Source organism: Bolinopsis microptera, chromosome 3 (genome assembly GCF_026151205.1).
Source record: "Bolinopsis microptera isolate Bmic1 chromosome 3, MBARI_Bmic_1.0, whole genome shotgun sequence".
In the NCBI taxonomy this organism is placed as follows: Eukaryota; Metazoa; Ctenophora; class Tentaculata; order Lobata; family Bolinopsidae; genus Bolinopsis; species Bolinopsis microptera.
Window position 1 is genome coordinate 13,829,410 of NC_087074.1, and position 17,812 is coordinate 13,847,221.

The 17,812-nt window shown below is 41.0% G+C and overlaps 1 long non-coding RNA gene across 1 annotated transcript; it reads right to left on the reverse strand.

Moving 5' to 3' along the window:
- Nucleotides 1–5,870: 5,870 nt before the first annotated feature.
- LOC134812924 (uncharacterized) lies at nucleotides 5,871–6,813 on the reverse strand. Its single transcript, XR_010159974.1, has 2 exons — nucleotides 6,683–6,813; nucleotides 5,871–6,408 (listed from the first exon to the last, which is right to left on the reverse strand). It is a non-coding gene; the product is annotated as an uncharacterized LOC134812924 (long non-coding RNA).
- Between the last annotated feature and the right edge of the window lie 10,999 nt (nucleotides 6,814–17,812).

The following is a 17,812-nucleotide window of genomic DNA, read 5'->3' on the forward strand; positions in this document are numbered from 1 at the left end:
TCACCCATTCTTGTAGCTGGTACATGTTTTGCTATTTTGTGATCACTGTATCTAAAGTTCATTTTTGAAATTAGGCCTATATATTAATTATTTAACAGCCTCTGTTTTTAAGGCGCATTGTCGATCGATTATATTTTTTACACCTCAAAAAGATTCCTTAAGAACAATTTTCTAGAGAAAAGACAATTTTTTGAGAAAAGACAATTTTATTATTTATCACCAATTCAATACATAATCAATAAATATATATCCGAATAAATGTGATTTAAAATTAAATGAAACAAGTATGCTAGCAGCTAGCGCGCTTGTATTTAATAAATATTCACGCTGTTAAAAATGGGTCTTACCACACGGCACACCGCCACTCACATTAGCACAGTTGGTGAACGGACCCAGGCGCTGTTAAGCTTTTATGAGCCCTGGTTGACTGCTGAGAGTGGCGACGGGTCTGACATTAATTTTATTTTAGTTTTCCCTATATTCCAATAAAAGTTTAGTTTTGAGTTAAATGATTTTTATGCGATAATTATGATTTAAGTTGAAGCTGCTTGCAATACATTATTGCTTGAAAATTGTTTAAATATGCTCGCTATACGCTTAATTTTTAGATACCGTATGTATATGTAGTATGTACATATCAGCTCATAATACATAATACTAAATAACAATAATAAATAAATTAAAAGCATGAAGAGGTCCAAAACCAGTTCAAGCATGCGACACCAGGATGAATACATTATATTGACATCGGAAGCTGCAAGCTTATTAACGTTTGATTCCACGTTGATCCGTTATTATGAAGTCACCTTCAGGCGGTGTCGACGGATCATGCGAAAAGGGTTTTTGACAGGCTGTGCCCTTACCATAATTAAACTGAACCATTGCCTGGTACGATGTAGACATGAGTAGTGGATAAGAGAGCCGCGCAAGCGCTCGCGCGCATTTGTGTTGCTCTGACAAATAGCGCTTGACTAATTTAGCTACCAAGACGTAAATCGCGCGTTACGTAAAGTATCATTTTTCCCTTCAGATAAAGCGAACGGTACACCCGCGTGTAACCTTCTTCAATGGGTTGTGTGCGTGTTTGGTGGAGTGAGTGTATAATGTAATGATTGAATGAATCTTTTTATTTTGTGGTGTATATATGATGTGAGTGACAGGTGTAAAATGTAAAAGATATAAATATAAATGGGGGTCTTTTCATCGGAAAGTGTTGAAGTTTAAGTCCTGCCAGTTAATATTGTTAGGTTGGTGTTGAGCCTTCATGATAGAATACTTCAATTGGGATTTAATTGAGCCTAGTGAACCTATTTTACCACGTGCATTTGACTGTTCAAGAAACGTATTCCATAGATTTGCCCCTTTATATGCGAAATTGTGAGATGAGTGTGGTGTCACAAATCTGTCATCTCTGAGCTGAGACTTCTTAAATAGAGAATACATGGATATGGGCTGATGACTCTTCACTATCTTCATTGTTTCAGTAATGCATCTGTATCTATATATGTTATGTACTGTCATTAGTTCCTTAGATTGGAAAATCGGTTTTGATGATTCTCTAAAGTGGAATTCTGCCCCAAGTATTTGGCAGCGATGTGGCCTTACTTGTCTATCACCAGTCTTCCTCAAGCTGATACATATAGAACACGGTTTAATGTGAGGTATAGTTGATTCATTGGATATTTGACCTTTCTTGTTTATACTGCACTGGATTGGCCTGCTACGAGAACAAGTTTTAAACTTGTCGCTAAATGCTTCCGAGTCCCCAAATAAGATTCGGACACATTTCTTCTGTGCAAGGAATAGCGGTGAAAGCTTATTAATTGATACACCACCCCATACAGTTATACCGTATCCTAGATGAGATTCAAAAAGAGTGTGGTATATCTGTTTGTACAGCTGGCTGGGGAGGGAGTTTTTTATTCGATAAATACGGCCACATATACTGTTTAATTTCTTAGTTAGTTTCTCGATATGAGGTGTCCAACTCAGTTTGTCATCTATAATAACACCTAGAAATTTCGTTTCAGTAACCTGTTTGATCGGGATTCCATCAATTTCTAGATTCAAGTCATTTTCAGTATTATCAATGGTCTTACGTTTAGTAGGCGAGAAGTACATGTAACAGGATTTTTTAACATTAATGTGCAGTAGATTATGGCGCATATATTGGCACACAGAGTCAAGAATTTCATTCGCTATTTTGTATGCTAGTTCCTTAGTTTCAGCAGCTACAAAGATGTTTGTGTCATCTGCAAATAGTACAAACTTTCCTAATGTACTACATCTATAGATGTCATTTATATAGATAAGAAAGAGCAAGGGGCCCAAAACGGATCCTTGTGGTACGCCTAGTTTAACTGGGAGAGGCTCTGATTCTTCACCAAGTACACTAACATACTGGTATCTATTATTTAGATAGCTGGAGAGCAGCTTTAGTGCGTTTCCTCTAACTCCGTAATTACTAAGTTTCTTAAGTAGCATATCAAATGGTAAGGTATCAAATGCTTTAGAGAGATCGATAAATATTCCTAATACGTGGTTTTTATTATTCCGTTTTTCTTCGACATGATTTACGGAGTAATTAAGAGCATGACTTGTCGAGTGGTTTTTTTCAAAAGCCGAACTGATTTTCGAATATTATTCCTCGAGATAAGAAAAAGTTGTATAATCCGGAAAAGTCAATGCGGAACTCGGGTCCTTGGTATTGTCGTCGGTATATTGTCCATTATCTACGTTCTGCTTTCGTAGTTTAAACAATAGTGAGTTCTAAATATACAGCTTTAAACCGATTAAGTATGAATGAATGAAATACCTGACAATCCGCACTCTTATAATCCAAAAGCATGAGTAACTCATAGTGATGTATGATTTCTAGAAACTTTAAATTAATTTTGGCGCTCACAGGTCCTCATGAATATGTGGTCGCCGCATAAGGTTCTGTAAATGCGCAGGGCACCTTCAAGCTTAAATTATTCACCTTACTGAGGCAGTCAACCAACGCGCGGCTTTATTTTTATGATATGATATGTTTTGATTGTTATTAATAAATACCAAAATTTAAATTTGTTTTCCTACTGTAAATAATTTTTTCAAATTTTTTAGATGAAAACGATGAACCGTATTCTTGAAAATTTCAGCTCTGATTTTTTCCTTTTCTGTAGTAGAATTCATGTTCACATATGACATAGCCATGTGTATACGCATACTGCGGTCGCGCTACTGCAAGCGAGAGGGCTCTGGTTAGAGCAAGAAGTCATGATGGGCTGCACGACTTACTGTGCTCCAACTCAGCGGGGTGCATAAAAGATAAGCATATCAACAGTGGCTTACGTATGAAGTGGTGTAAGCAGCTTGCAAGGGAGGCTAAGAAGCGAGCCATCAACATTTCATGGAAAAGCTTGTTTAATTTTGGTAGGTGATTAAGTTTTGTCCTTTCGATCTGCATCAAATTCGGTTAGAGTCATGAGATTTCCTCAAATCATAGCTCAATTAATGATTAACGAAAAAGCTTTTGCTCATTTCAGAAAAAGAAATGCAGTCAAAAAACCAAAATGTGATCAAGATATCAAATCGGTTCTATGTAGTTAGCTACTGAGTTTCACTAACAATACAATGATCACAGAGACTTGCAACGATCTTGTATCACGTCGTGACCCCAAATATCGTTTCACTATATTGTAGAGCTAGTTTTACGATACAGGGGGAGCCGCGCACTCTTGCGCGGCGGGTCATACATTGTAGGTTTACTTGACCATTGTTAATCATTAATGATCTGGCCCGGCGCGCGCTACTTCGTAGCACTTGCCATCGGGCCATAAAATTTCGAGAAGAAAGCGGCGCGCGCTACTTCGAAGAAATTTAGACGAGTAACATCCGTCAATAGGTTTACAACCTACCAGGACGCGCGCCGAGTTGGACTCGTCGACGGTCCAATATATGGAACAAATATTTTACGAGTATCACCCGTTAAGTCATACAACGTATGACTTACCTGAGGACCCCAGGCTATTATGTTCATTAACATAATAAATAAAGATTTGGCGGAATGACAGGCTGAGCGCGGCCCAGTAACGTATGTGGTATGACAACCACGATTGTGGATTTCTGGAACATTCACATTAAAGCCATTAAAAAGAATTACAGTGGTGCTACGGTTGTTAGATGTGGTGTCATGGTGTGGCTAATTATTCTCAGAAAGCATTAAAGACATGATCTTAGTTGTTTGTTACTAGTATAAGCTAAAGTTTATAATGTTGTCCATTATTATATTGTTGATGGACATCTGTCAATTAATACAATCATCATCCCAACATTTCGGGCCAATAATGAATAATTCGTTTGCAATTGCACGTTGTCACTTGCTCTATCAACAATCCAGAGCCCTTGCGCTTGCGGTAGCTTAACGAGTGATACTCTTGACGGATGTTACTCGTCTAAATTTCTTCGAAGTAGCGCGCGCCGGGCCAGATCATTAACAATGGTCAAGTGATACTCGTAAAATATGTGTTCCATATACAAGACCGTCGACGAGTCCAACTCGGCGCGCGTCCCGGTAGTGTATAAACCTACAAGCGGTAGCGCGCGCGCGCCTCCCGCGCAAAAGCACATGGTTAGGTGAAGTTGTATGTTTAAATGATTTTTTAATCACAAAACATAATAAATGTGGATTAGCTTTGAATTTGGCACATTTAGTGCCAAATTTACAAATATATTATTGGGTTACTGTCACCAATATGCAAGCAATTAGGTCTAACCAGTTGCAGTTATTACCTGGGGACCTCAGGCTATCATGTTCATAAACATAGAATAGTGATTAGACGGAATGACAGGCGGAGCGCGGTCCAGTAAACCAATTAGACCTAACGCAGAGTTAGGCCTAAATTAGGCGTTAAGCCTAATGCCTATAACAGTAACTGTCATGAAGATGCAGTAAGGCCGTGCTCTAACCAGAGTAGAGCCCTCTCGCTTGCAGTAGCGCGCGACCGTGTCACGCAGTACGCGTATACACATGGCTATGCGAAATTTAGGCCTAGCGCCTAATTTAGGTCTAATTTAGGCATAACTCTGCGTTAGGCCTAATATAACTGGTTAGGTCTAACTGGTTACGTTAGACCTAACTGCATCTTAGTGACGGTTACGATGTTGTTGTTTGTTTTTGCACTGTGTTGAATTGTGTGTTCATGATATGAACATATGATATTGTGCGCGTGCCAACTAAACTGCCATATAATTCAAAATTGAAAATATACATTCCAAATAAAAAACAAACCCCATGCCGCATGCACAATGCAACTCAGTAGTCAAAACAATGGCTTTTTATGTTTATGTGATTTTTTGCCTTACTAATTTTACTTTAATTTTACTTTATGCTTTAACATTTAACATTTAATTTTAGGCGCAGTTTATATCTCCACCGAAAGCACACTCCCCAAATTAAAAATTGCGCGCATTGCTGTAACTTTAACTTCTTTCAAACTTCATGAATCGAGATAAATTATTTTGCAATGTATTCAGAGTTAATATATGCACTTATACAAATCAGTTCGATTTGGAATACTTTTGAAAGAGAATAACAAGCTCAAAAACGCTACTGACGTATATAATTGGATGTGCTTTTTATTTGGCGGAGATATAACCTGCGCCTTATTAATTTTATTGTCTGTTGTCTATGTTCGAGAATTAGAAAATGTTTGTAACTAGCAATTTGTTTATTAACTGACTTATATCTCATTTCATTATTACCCATGCATTACATACACAATAAGAATAAATGATAAACAAGCTATTTTTTAAAGTGTTCTAAAATAAAGATTGAAGATACAAGATTCAGCCACAGAACTTCTCAGAAAAATAAACTCAAAGCAATAGTGTAACACGGTAGCTTTAAACTCTCTTCAGTTTTACTATCACGTGCACAAATCAGTCTGTAATCAAATCACAAGTTCATCACATTCCCATAATATGAAATCACAAGGAAGATCCGATATCAGATATCTGCTGCTCAGTAGTTCTGCGTTACCAGGACCCGCCACGAGGAGGCACTGTACCCGGGATCCCATGGGTCTAGAACTGCCCTCGGAACACTAGCTACCTGACAATGGTAGATTGCGTGCCTGCTTACCGAGAAACAGGTCCAGACCTTGTGTGTGCGATCTGCGCATGCGTCCCACTTATAGGTTTGTAACCTACCAAGACACGCGCCGAGTTGAACTCGTCGACAGTCTTGAAACGGTCAATATTTGAAACAATTATCAACCGTTAAGTGTTACTGGTCCACGTGCAGACCGCGTCGTATGTCGTGCTATCACCTTCCTCCAGAAGAGTAGATTGATGCGGGGTTCATCTCCAGATAAATGGAGGACGTGGTTCTTGTCGGACGGTTTACCCCTCTCCCACACCTACAAGCTGAAATGAAGTGAGGGTTAAGTAATAGTTGGAACACTAGCTACCTACAAGCTGAAATAAAGTTATCAGTGTTACATTAGTTAAAAGATGGAGAAACAAACTCTCAATCAATGGTTGCATATTTGCATATTGATTGACTACTTTACCAGCTCTCACAAGTCACAAAACATTGTTGACGGAGCTGGTAAGATTTAAACCTATCTCAATCCAAACAATGAAATTGAAAGTGAAACAGTAATTAAAAGTAAATCTTGTCTTTGTCAGTTGTTCGTACCTCTAGATGAGGGAGAGGGGCGAGGGTGCTGAACACATCTACAAAAGTCGAAGTAAGCAGAACCGTTCTCTCCATGACGTTGGAAAGGCGGCTATAAGTGTGTACAAGGAGTACTGAGGACAGACAACGAGATGCACACAATATAAAGCCAGCAGCGCCTCACTCACAGACCCCTCGTGAGATTTAATGAGCTTCGTAGTGAAGAAGTCACGTGGCGTGTTGTTGCCATGGTTTATTCGGCGGCTGAAAGCACGTGGTTCCATCACGTGTAAGTCAGCTGATAGAAAGTATTAGATCATCGCACCGCTAATATGCAGCCTCTTCCACGGGTCATTATCTTTGTGCTGCAGATCTACTCTCTCGGTAAATAGAGTTAGAGCTAGATGTTATTAGCACGTAGTAAGACCAATGACTAGAAAGTGTGTGGTGGGCTTATCCAATGGTATCACAGTTTATGTGTTTACTTTCTGGGCTGAAATAGCTGCTAAGTGATAGAAATCAACACAGGATTAGTTATCAGTTATGATAAATGTGCCGCGCCTGTACCCAAAATAGTTTTCAGCAACATCACACAGTCAAATTCGCTCTTTCAGTAAATAAACAGGGGACAAGGAAAAGGGCACATGTTTGCTAGTTGCTACGGTCACCTGTTTTCCGGCCAGCTACCTAATGAATTTCTTGCCCTGAAAGTCACGCCACCTGGGCCACCCGTCAGCAAGTTTGGATTGTATCAGGTTTCTTTGGCGATACAAACTATAAACCAGTGTTCTAAATAACAAAGCCTGTTGTTCTAAAACACAGCGCTGTTATCTTATCCGTCTATCAGAATATAAAATCGAATTACTTGCATTCTTCATCAGCAAATTCACGGTCCTTCTGAAGTCTGATATTATTCATGGTGATGTTATTTGGTTATCATGATAATGCGGAATGTCGGTTTCATTTTTAACGATAAAAAATATTTCCTAATTCTATCTAGTATTATCTTGGGGCGGTTGCAGCACTTCATCAGCAGTACACTGTACAGATCAGCTCAAAATAATAAACATGTTATTGGGTAAATTTGGCAAATCAAATTGAAAATTGTACAACTTCAGCGGCTCCTCTCCTCAGTCTGGGTAATTATAGGACGGCGTTATTTTAAGACAGCTTGTGTAACTGTAAGTGTAACGTGCAACAGATTCTAACTCTTACTTCTGATAATGTCACTTAATTCCTCTTGACAAGTGTTTTCCACTGGTCTGCAGATTGTCATTATGTCAATAATTAGTTAAAGTACCGTTCTTCACCAGTATCAAACTAATTAGAGGACCAACCTGTCATTTACATAGTCGTCAGAAAAGAGTTAAATCAGCTACTTCATTTCGTTTATTTGTTTCCACTTAACTGTGTACTGACCGCTAATCGCTATTCGGTATTCCATAGAGTAAGATCTGCCGGATACGGTATTCCATAGAGTAAGATCTGCCGGATACGGTATTCCATAGAGTAAGATCTGCCGGATACGAGAAGGCCATAGAAAGTGGGGGGGGGGGGGGGGGGGGGGGGGGGGTGGGGGAGGGGGGTTTGGTCTTTGTGTTTTCTCAGCCTGAGCAGTCTCGCCACAAGAAGCTGCACTTGCACAGAACTTGTCAGCCTTGACAGGTCGTATTAATACCGGCTTCTCAATCCCTTCAGTCTATAATGTGCCTCATTTATTTTAGGAAAGAGTTCCCAATTCTCATGCTCGTCTAAAGTCATATGACTCATACAATTACACTGCGTCCCTCAACAATATCGTCATTTTTACTTTGCTGTCTCTTCTAAAGCGTATTGATTGAGTTTATTGAACAGTCATCGGCCTCTGCTTTAGCCTATCTAGAACTGATAACCAGGTAATCTGATATTATCGCAAGCAGCTGCTAATTTTTCTACCATGCCGTATAGCCATTTTAAAAATGCAGGGACAGGAAAAAATTTTCTAGAGCTTCTGCTATAATTATGAATTTAAGAATTTTAACCATCTTAAATATAATTCCCTTTCCGACTAAAATTAAACGTCAATATACATTTATTATATTTCTTACTTGCATACAGAGCCATCGAACAACACATGGTTTGTACCTAACTTAGACTTAAACGGCACAGAGTCGAGAACATACCGTGATACGTAATACTCGAGTATGTACCGTTTAGTTCGAGACCAACAGTGCTATTCCCTTTATTACCGTAGCAGGAGTATAATAGGACACACGATTAATTATAGGCGGGCGAGTTGCTTGAATCTGATGACAATCATGCTCTACTGCAGTCTACATTCTACAAGAAGACTATTAACAATTAACATATTTAAAAGCTTCTATAACAAATGATCTGGCGTATTCTGGATACCTCCCTCCGATAAATTTAAAGGCTTATAAGGCATGATTGTCACGTGACCTGTGAAACCCGCCCATCTATTAATCATGGCCTATGCCAAATGACATACGACCTACGAGGGACACCACTGCGCCATCTTTTAGTTACACGATTGAATGATATCCGTGCGGCGAGCAGCACTTTTATCTTATTATCTAGCCGATTTAACAACTTTCGTATCAACTATTTATGCTCCAAGAACAAATTCTTTTGTAGATTAATCTTTTCTATTCGTTATTGTCAATAGTATTGATATTGAAAGTTTCGACTTTCGATCTAATCTAATATTAGTTCCGTTAATTTTAACGAGATCACAAGTTATTAACGGAACTATGATACTATAATTCGGAACTTGTCACCACTTCTAACTTTTTCTTTAAGTCCTATGTGCAGTGATGAAGAGGAGACTGTCTTGCAGTTGAACTTCCTCGGACAGTGCCCAACTATCGCAAAGCTCAGAGGGCAGTACTTTTAGGATTATTACCTCTCCGTCAGTGAAATGTTTGACAACAAACATAGAACCACTATTGTCGACTTCTATAATCACACCAAACGCTTATCAGACAGGAGTGACCTAGAGCCTACACTCATGTTGGTTCAGTTCATTCTCTCTGGCCATCAGCCATCCGGCAGTACTTGTCCCCAGGCAATAGAGCATCTACTCACCCCCTTTATCTCACTTGACACTTGTACTTCATCATTAGTTAACTCGTAGGCGGATTATCATTGTGAAGTACTGTAATGTGAATGTACTATGAACGTATTAACACAAGATGCTTTCAATCCACTCAATGAACAAGCTCGACTCCCAAGGGTGTATGCACCGTGAGATCGGTTCGCTTAGATTGTGGGTTGGGCTATGATTGTATCAACCATGTGTGAAAATCGAGTCCATTCAAATATCTGATGGTACACATGGTCAATACAATCATAGCCCAACCCACTAACTAATCATAGTTAACTCCGGCATCCATCAGGGATGCCATGATACCACAGAGGCAGGCAGAGCATCTTCATGCTATCCTTTCTTGGGCCACCTAGGAAAAGAAGCTTTTTTTTCTTTTTTTTTTTCTTTTTTTTTTAAATTTTAATTATTACCACAGGAAATTACTGAAACTCTGGAGGGACCTATTTCGTTACACGAAATGGATGCTATTGTGAACAAGTTAACAAACAATAAATCCCCAGGTTGGGACGGGTTATCTGCTAAATTTTATAAAACCTTTTGGTTGGATATCAGGCAGATCATTTACGACTGCTATTTAGAATCTATTGACAGTGGATGCCTGTCGCCTTCGCAGAGAATAGGTATTCTTACTCTTATTCCCAAGCCTAAAAGCCCAGCGGAACTTAACTACATAAAAAATTGGAGACCTATTACTCTGCTAAACATTGACTATAAAATCTTCACACATATAGCTAAGAATAGGATTATGAAGGCTATCCCTAGCATAATCAGCAACACCCAGTCAGGCTTTCAAGCAGGCAGGAGTACAGCAGATAATCTTATTCTCATGTCAATGGTTCTGGAATCATTTAACAACGACTCGGAACAAGAGGGTCTCCTTTTACAGATTGATTTTGAAAAGTGTTTTGACTCAGTAGAACATAACTTTGTCTTCAGTACGCTTGAAAAATTAGGTTTCAGTGATTATATTATTAAGTTGATTAAAGTGGCTTTTCAAGCGTGCTTTAGCTATGCAAATATTAATGGGTTTTTAAGCGCACCTATTTATCTCCTCAGAGGTCTTCATCAGGGTAGCCCACTCTCTCCTATTCTATTTCTACTTGTGGCTCAAACATTCTCGAATAAACTTCAGATCAACCCTAATATCAGGGGTATTAACATATCGGGTGTGGAAATTCTACAGAGTCTCTTTGCAGACGACACTGATCTGTTTCTGAAAGCTTCAATAGAGAGTGTAGAGGCAGTTATGGTAGAACTCAGAACGTTTGCTAAGTGCTCGGGGTGTAAAGCTAACATCGACAAAACTAGATGCATTCCTTTAGGTCGTGCTCGCCTTAATACAACTCTTCTAGCGTCCCTTCAAATGAACTACGACGATGATTTTATTACAAACAACTTTACGGCTTTGGGTATAGTTTATAGGAATGATGGCTCACTTATGGATATAGTCAACAGTAATTATAATGATAAATTGATTAAGGTTCGGTCTTGGATTAACAGGTGGAACAAGAGGGATCTGACGGTAATGGGTAAATGTACGGTTATCAAAACTCTCCTCTTTTCCCAATTAACATACCTGGTTCCTCCTCTCCCCAGACCAGATGCTTCCTTTATCAGAACTTTTGACACGATTATATTCCATTTTCTTTGGGGTTGCAAACGGTATAAAATAAAACGTGAAATCATAACCCGAAACAAGGAACATGGAGGCCTGGGACTATTTTATTTGTCCGATTTTATTATAGGTCTTAAAACTAGTCTTATTTCAAAGCTACTAAATGATTCCTTTCACCACACTTGGAAAGATATTATGATTATGCAACTGAAATTTCCCGAGCACATCACCATCTCTGTAGAAAACGGTCTCGCTAACATCAACTGTTATTTTACACAGGACGTACTTAATTGCTACACTGAGTGGAAGATTAGTTCGGCTAATGCAGCCTTGGGTTCTATTGATCACTGTGTGTGGTCCAACCCAGCAATAACTGACATCGGGACCAAACTTTGGAACAACCATCTTATTGATAAGGGAATATTTTACATCTCAGATTTCCTTTCTATAGATCAAAGTACACTCCTTAACTACGATATGTTCATGAACAAGTGGGAGCTGTCTCCGAATACGATTTCCAAAATTGATTACTGTAACATTATCATGGGGATACGGATATATAACTGTCCCACGATTAACTCAAGGAATATCGAATTTGTTGACCCGAATATAAAACTTCAATTTTTACATTCTGCAAATGGGCAGGTGAAGGGAAGCAAAATTCGGGATAAAATGTACGATTCTATTTGCCCAAACGAGCTGTCTCCTTTACGTCAGTGGGTTATCGACTTGAACAGTCATTCCATCGACTGGGCAGTCGTTCTAAGCAACCTGTTTTTCTTAGTATCTAAAAACTTTAAGTTGATTCAATTTCAGTACAAACTTTTAATGAGGATCACAACTTGTAGATACATGAGACATAAGATGAAAATTGGGCACTATCCGTCGCGGAGTAGAGTCCGCGGCGGAGCCGCCGGACTCCGAGCGGACACCGAGCGGACTCCGGCGGAGCCGCCGGACTCCGAGCGGACACCGAGCGGACTCCGGCGGAGCCGCCGGACTCCGAGCGGACTCCGGCGGTGCTCCGCCAAAATGTATTTACACTGGACTCGAGTACATTTTGGCGGACTCCGAGCGGAGCCGAGCGGACTCCGAGCGGACTTTAAAGTCCGCCGCGGACTCCGAGCGGCTCCGCGGCGGCTCGGCGGAGTGTCCGCCGCGGACTAAGCCACTAGGCGGACTCCGGTCCGCCACGGACTCTGGCGGAGTGCTTGGCGGACTCCGCCGGACCTCTCCGCCAGACTTGAATCCGGCGGAGTCCGGCGGAGCTTGGCGGAGTCCGCCAGCTCGGCGGACTCCGCTCGGAGTCCGCCGGACTCCAACAGAGTCCACTGACTTCCGACCTCCGACTTCCGACCCTCGGCTAAATTTGTCACGTGACATACAACATATTAGCATTTTGCAATATTGTGGTCAGATGAAAAGGTCGCTAGTGATAAACCTTAACCATTACCCTCACAATGTCAATAGTGTACAACTCTAGTCCTAACTTTGACCCTATAATGTATAAACGTTGACCCTAACCCTCCACCAAACCGTCCGCAGCGAAATATCAATGTCATTGACTGGTCACGTGACCAAAACAATTTTTGTCATATTATCTCATATAGGGAAGCGTTTTTAGTTTTACCCTACACGTTGCATGTGGCGTCATTCGGCCGGATCCCAGCAAGCAAAAATACGTCGACCATCACAGGACGACGCCAGCACTCTCTACGCTCTTCGAGCTCCGATCGTCCTGTGACGAAGTAAGGACGAAGCCTGAGGTCCTCAGGTAACATCGACCACCGATTGAAAATTCAAAGATTTTTTGACATAAAGGTCAAATGTAAAACTAAAATCTTGATGTTGATTGATTGACGACGTCAATTTTTGAGCACAGCGCGAGCGCATGCGGAAAAGGACCGCGTAGCTAGTCAAGATGTTGATAAATATTTGGCTTGTGGCGCGATGTGTTGCTCTAAGTATAGCCCTCTCGCTTGCAGTAGCGTGCGACCGCCGGAAATGACTTGTGGAACAAGCGCGCCCGCAGCGGCGCGAAAGCACCTGGTTAGCTATAAGATGAACGCGACGTGCCTTGCATTGTAGGATGAAATCCTACTAGCTGACGCCACTCGCAGCTGTGATGTTCGCTGTACGTCAGCGATCGAAATTTATACGCGTATCACCCGTTAAGATGTGCCACCCGACGCGCCACGCAATTTTTCTCGTTGCTCGTCGCACGTCGACGAACAACGAAGCTCGTTGCGACGCGCAATGAGCTGCCAGGCTAGGACATCGTCCTGGTCCAACAAATTTTGGCGAGCGCGAGCGATTTTCTCCAAAAATTTAATGAGGGCGCCGACTTCCACTCTGGCTAGGTTTCTTCTTATAGGGGGTGCACGATAAAAATAAAGTTGCTTGGATTTAAAAACATTTTGTACCACTGTTTTCTAGAGACTGTGAGAATTTTCACAATATCAAATTTGTTATACCTTTTTGGAGAAAAATTGTGTGGCACGTCGGGTGGCACATTTTAACGGGTGATACGCGTATAAATTTCGATCGCTGACGTACAGCGAGCAGCACAGCTCTGCGAGTGGCGTCAGCTAGTAGGATTTCATCCTACAAGGCACATCGCGTTTACTTAGCTAACCAGGTCTTTTCCGCCTCCGGCGGTCGCGCGCTACTGCAAGCTTACCTGAGGACCCCAGGCTTTAATGTTGTTAATAGAGATTAGGCGGAATGACAGGCTGAGCGCGGCCCAGTAACTGCAAGCGAGAGGGCTATAGTTAGACTTAAAGCAACACATCGCGCCACAAGCCAAATATTTATCAACATCTTGACTAGCTACGCGGTCCTTTTCCGCATGCGCTCGCGCTGTGCTCAAAAATTGACGTCGTCAATCAATCAACATCAAGATTTTAGTTTTACATTTGACCTTTATGTCAAAAAATCTCTGAATTTTCAATCGGTGGTCGATGTTACCTGAGGACCTCAGGCTTCGTCCTTACTTCGTCACAGGACGATCGGAGCTCGAAGAGCGTAGAGAGTGCTGGCGTCGTCCTGTGATGGTCGACGTATTTTTGCTTGCTGGGATCCGGCCGAATGACGCCACATGCAACGTGTAGGGTAAAACTAAAAACGCTTCCCTATATGAGATAATATGACAAAAATTGTTTTGGTCACGTGACCAGTCAATGACATTGATATTTCGCTGCTGGCGGTTTGGTGGAGGGTTTGGGTCAACGTTTATACATTATAGGGTCAAAGTTAGGACTAGAGTTGTACACTATTGACATTGTGAGGGTAATGGTTAAGGTTTATCACTAGCGACCTTTTCATCTGACCACAATATCGCAAAATGCTATTGGCTATGTTGTATGTCACGTGACAAATTTAGCCGAGGGTCGGAAGTCGGAAGTCGGAAGTCAGTGGACTCTGTTGGAGTCCGGCGGACTCCGAGCGGAGTCCAAGCTCCGCCGGACTCCGCCGGATTCAAGTCTGGCGGAGAGGTCCGGCGGAGTCCGCCAAGCACTCCGCCGGAGTCCGCGGCGGACCGGAGTCCGCCTAGTGGCTTAGTCCGCGGCGGACACTCCGCCGAGCCACCGCTCGGAGTCCGCGGCGGACTTTAAAGTCCGCTCGGAGTCCGCTCGGCTCCGCTCGGAGTCCGCCAAAATGTACTCGAGTCCAGTGTAAATACATTTTGGCGGAGCACCGCCGGAGTCCGCTCGGAGTCCGGCGGCTCCGCCGGAGTCCGCTCGGAGCCCGGCGGCTCCGCCGCGGACTCTACTCCGCGACGGATAGTGCCGAAAATTGTTACAGATACTCCCATGTGTAGCCTGTGTAAAACATATTTAGAAACTATTCCTCATATTTACCTCCATTGTATTCACACAAATAGCTTCATCACAATACTTGAAGACTTTATTAAAAGGAAAATCGATAGAAATTACGAAGATCCCACTAAAATTAATTTTATAGTCTGTAATCACACTTCACAAATTATAAATTATTTTAATATCGTTGCCAAATGGTACATTAGCAAAAAATTTCAGGCAGGAGACTTGCCGATCTGGCAGGGGTATATCAAACGGCTTAAGCTATCACTTCAAGGAGATAAAATAGGTCACAAAAGTTCTATTGTGTCGATCTTGGCCGATTAGGGTAATATGTCCACTCCATTTTTATTGCTGTCTATGTTATTTAATTTTTATCGGTTATTGTTACAATCTTGCAGTACTACTAGTAGCTGTCTTTTTGTAGTACATGCCCTGCTTCCTTCCTTTCCTAAATTTCTTACAAGCTCCTCCAGCCTCCTCTCTTACACCCTTTTCACTCCCTTCATTTCACTCATTCACTTTATATTTTATTACCACAGTATCTGCCAAAACCAACATGGCCTAAGTAGAAAGGGGCCTTGACGTTGTTTGCCGCTTGGCCCTGCATCCCAAGCTGACGGTTGGCCTCCACTCTAAAAAACTTACCTTCAGTGAAGGCCGATGGTCAACAATTAGCGATGTAAGAGCTTGGCGGGTACAAATCCTGACCTCCTTTTACACCTTTGGGACGACTTTCGCAAATGCGAGAGGAATGACCCCGAGGAGGGCTCCATTGGTTTTAGTAGGTTGCATATTTTAAATTTTTTTTTTAAAGAAGCTTTTTCTGATACAATGTTTTGAATAAGATCCACAACCACATTTGCTGGTTATTTTATTTACAGTTGTGGTGCTATTGTTTATTCGTGCCGTACAAATGATAATTGATATCGATTATTTTATTAATCGACGGTTATTTTGTTAATTAGTACTACAAAAGAGAAAGTGACTTTTTTCACTAGACTCCAAATTTTCGTTTAAGCAGGCTCTAATGCTCATATTTATAATTTTCAAGTTGATGGTCTTAACATGATGAACTATTCCAACGAGACTGTATTCGGAATTCAGAACAATGTCATAAAGTACACGTGGATCGGATACTTTCTCTTCGTTTTTCTATCTTCTCTGATCGGGGACACGCTGATTCTGGTAGCATCCATAAAACTTCGTGCCTTCAAACTTCATAGCTTTATCGTCGTCTGCATCCAGCACATTGCAGTCTGTGATTTAATGGTTTCTTTCACATCTGTCCTTCCCAGACTTGTTTCTCTAATGGCAGGTGGTTGGGTTCTTGGTGATGCTTTATGCGCTATTGGACCATTCATCATGATATATCCGGTTACAGTCAGCCTTCTTCTCATCTGTTTGATGACCACTAGCAAGCTAATAATTTTAAAATTCCCATCTAAATCAAGTTATCTAACATCAAAAATCGGACACGTGATGTGCTCTTTCATATGGCTATCAGCAACAAACATCTCCGTCGCATTATTCATAGTTGACAAAAATGATGTAACATTCGATTACAGGAGTTACAGTTGCCAATACGGTTTCTCCTCCGAGACGTGGAAATGGCTAAGACCCCTTATCGCTCTGCTTAACTCGATAATCCCCAACCTATTAGTGATAGGATCTACTGTGCCTCTGATAATATATCTACTTAGAGCAAGAAGACATTCAAAGCGAAGCAGGGGGGCTGTAAGATGGCAAGGTATCCTGACAACCTTCATTACTGCTGCTGTCTATAGCATATCCGCAATCCCGTACGCAGTGTATCGTTTCTTAGAATCACAAGCTGATGGGGTTCAAGATCCAGATAATTCTTATTTCAGGCTGGCAGTGTCTTTCCTGTTTTTAAACACCCTCAGCAACTTTTACATCTATCTGTTCACGGTTCTTAGTTTCAGAAACTATGTTCAAGCCAGGTTTCAGACATATACAACATATTTATCATCTTTCAAATATCTTGGATCTATCAGTACCAACGGTAAGGAAATATACTAATAATCACGAGTAAAATTAACCCTTTGGAACCATGACATTTGGAACCATGACATTTGTATCAAAATTGTACTTATATTATATTGTCAGCCCAGCTTCAATTGTCATATTTATCACAGCGAAATAAAAATAAATAATGAAGATGAAATATGAATTGACCATCTGCAGGTTCAACTTCACGAAGAAAAGATGACGAACACCACGGTGAACAACATAGATTTTCGCGAATGAAAAAATTCGTGGTAGTAAAGTAACGACGATCTGATTTTTTCGAACGATATTTTTTGGATTGCTACATTATAATTTGATTAATTTGATTTTATTTGATGTCAATTGTTCGTTTTTGTAATTTTATTTCAAATTTGTAGGAAACAGACGAAATATGAATTTACTTGAATTAAAAAATGAACGAGCGATATGGAGGATCTATCATGTTTCTCTCTCTCTCTCTCTCTCTCTCTCTCTCTCTCTCTCTCTCTCTCTCTCTCTCTCTCTCTCTCTCTCTCTCTCTCTCTCTCTCTCTCTCTCTCTCTCTCTCTCTCTCTCTCTCTCTCTCTCTCTCTCTCTCTCTC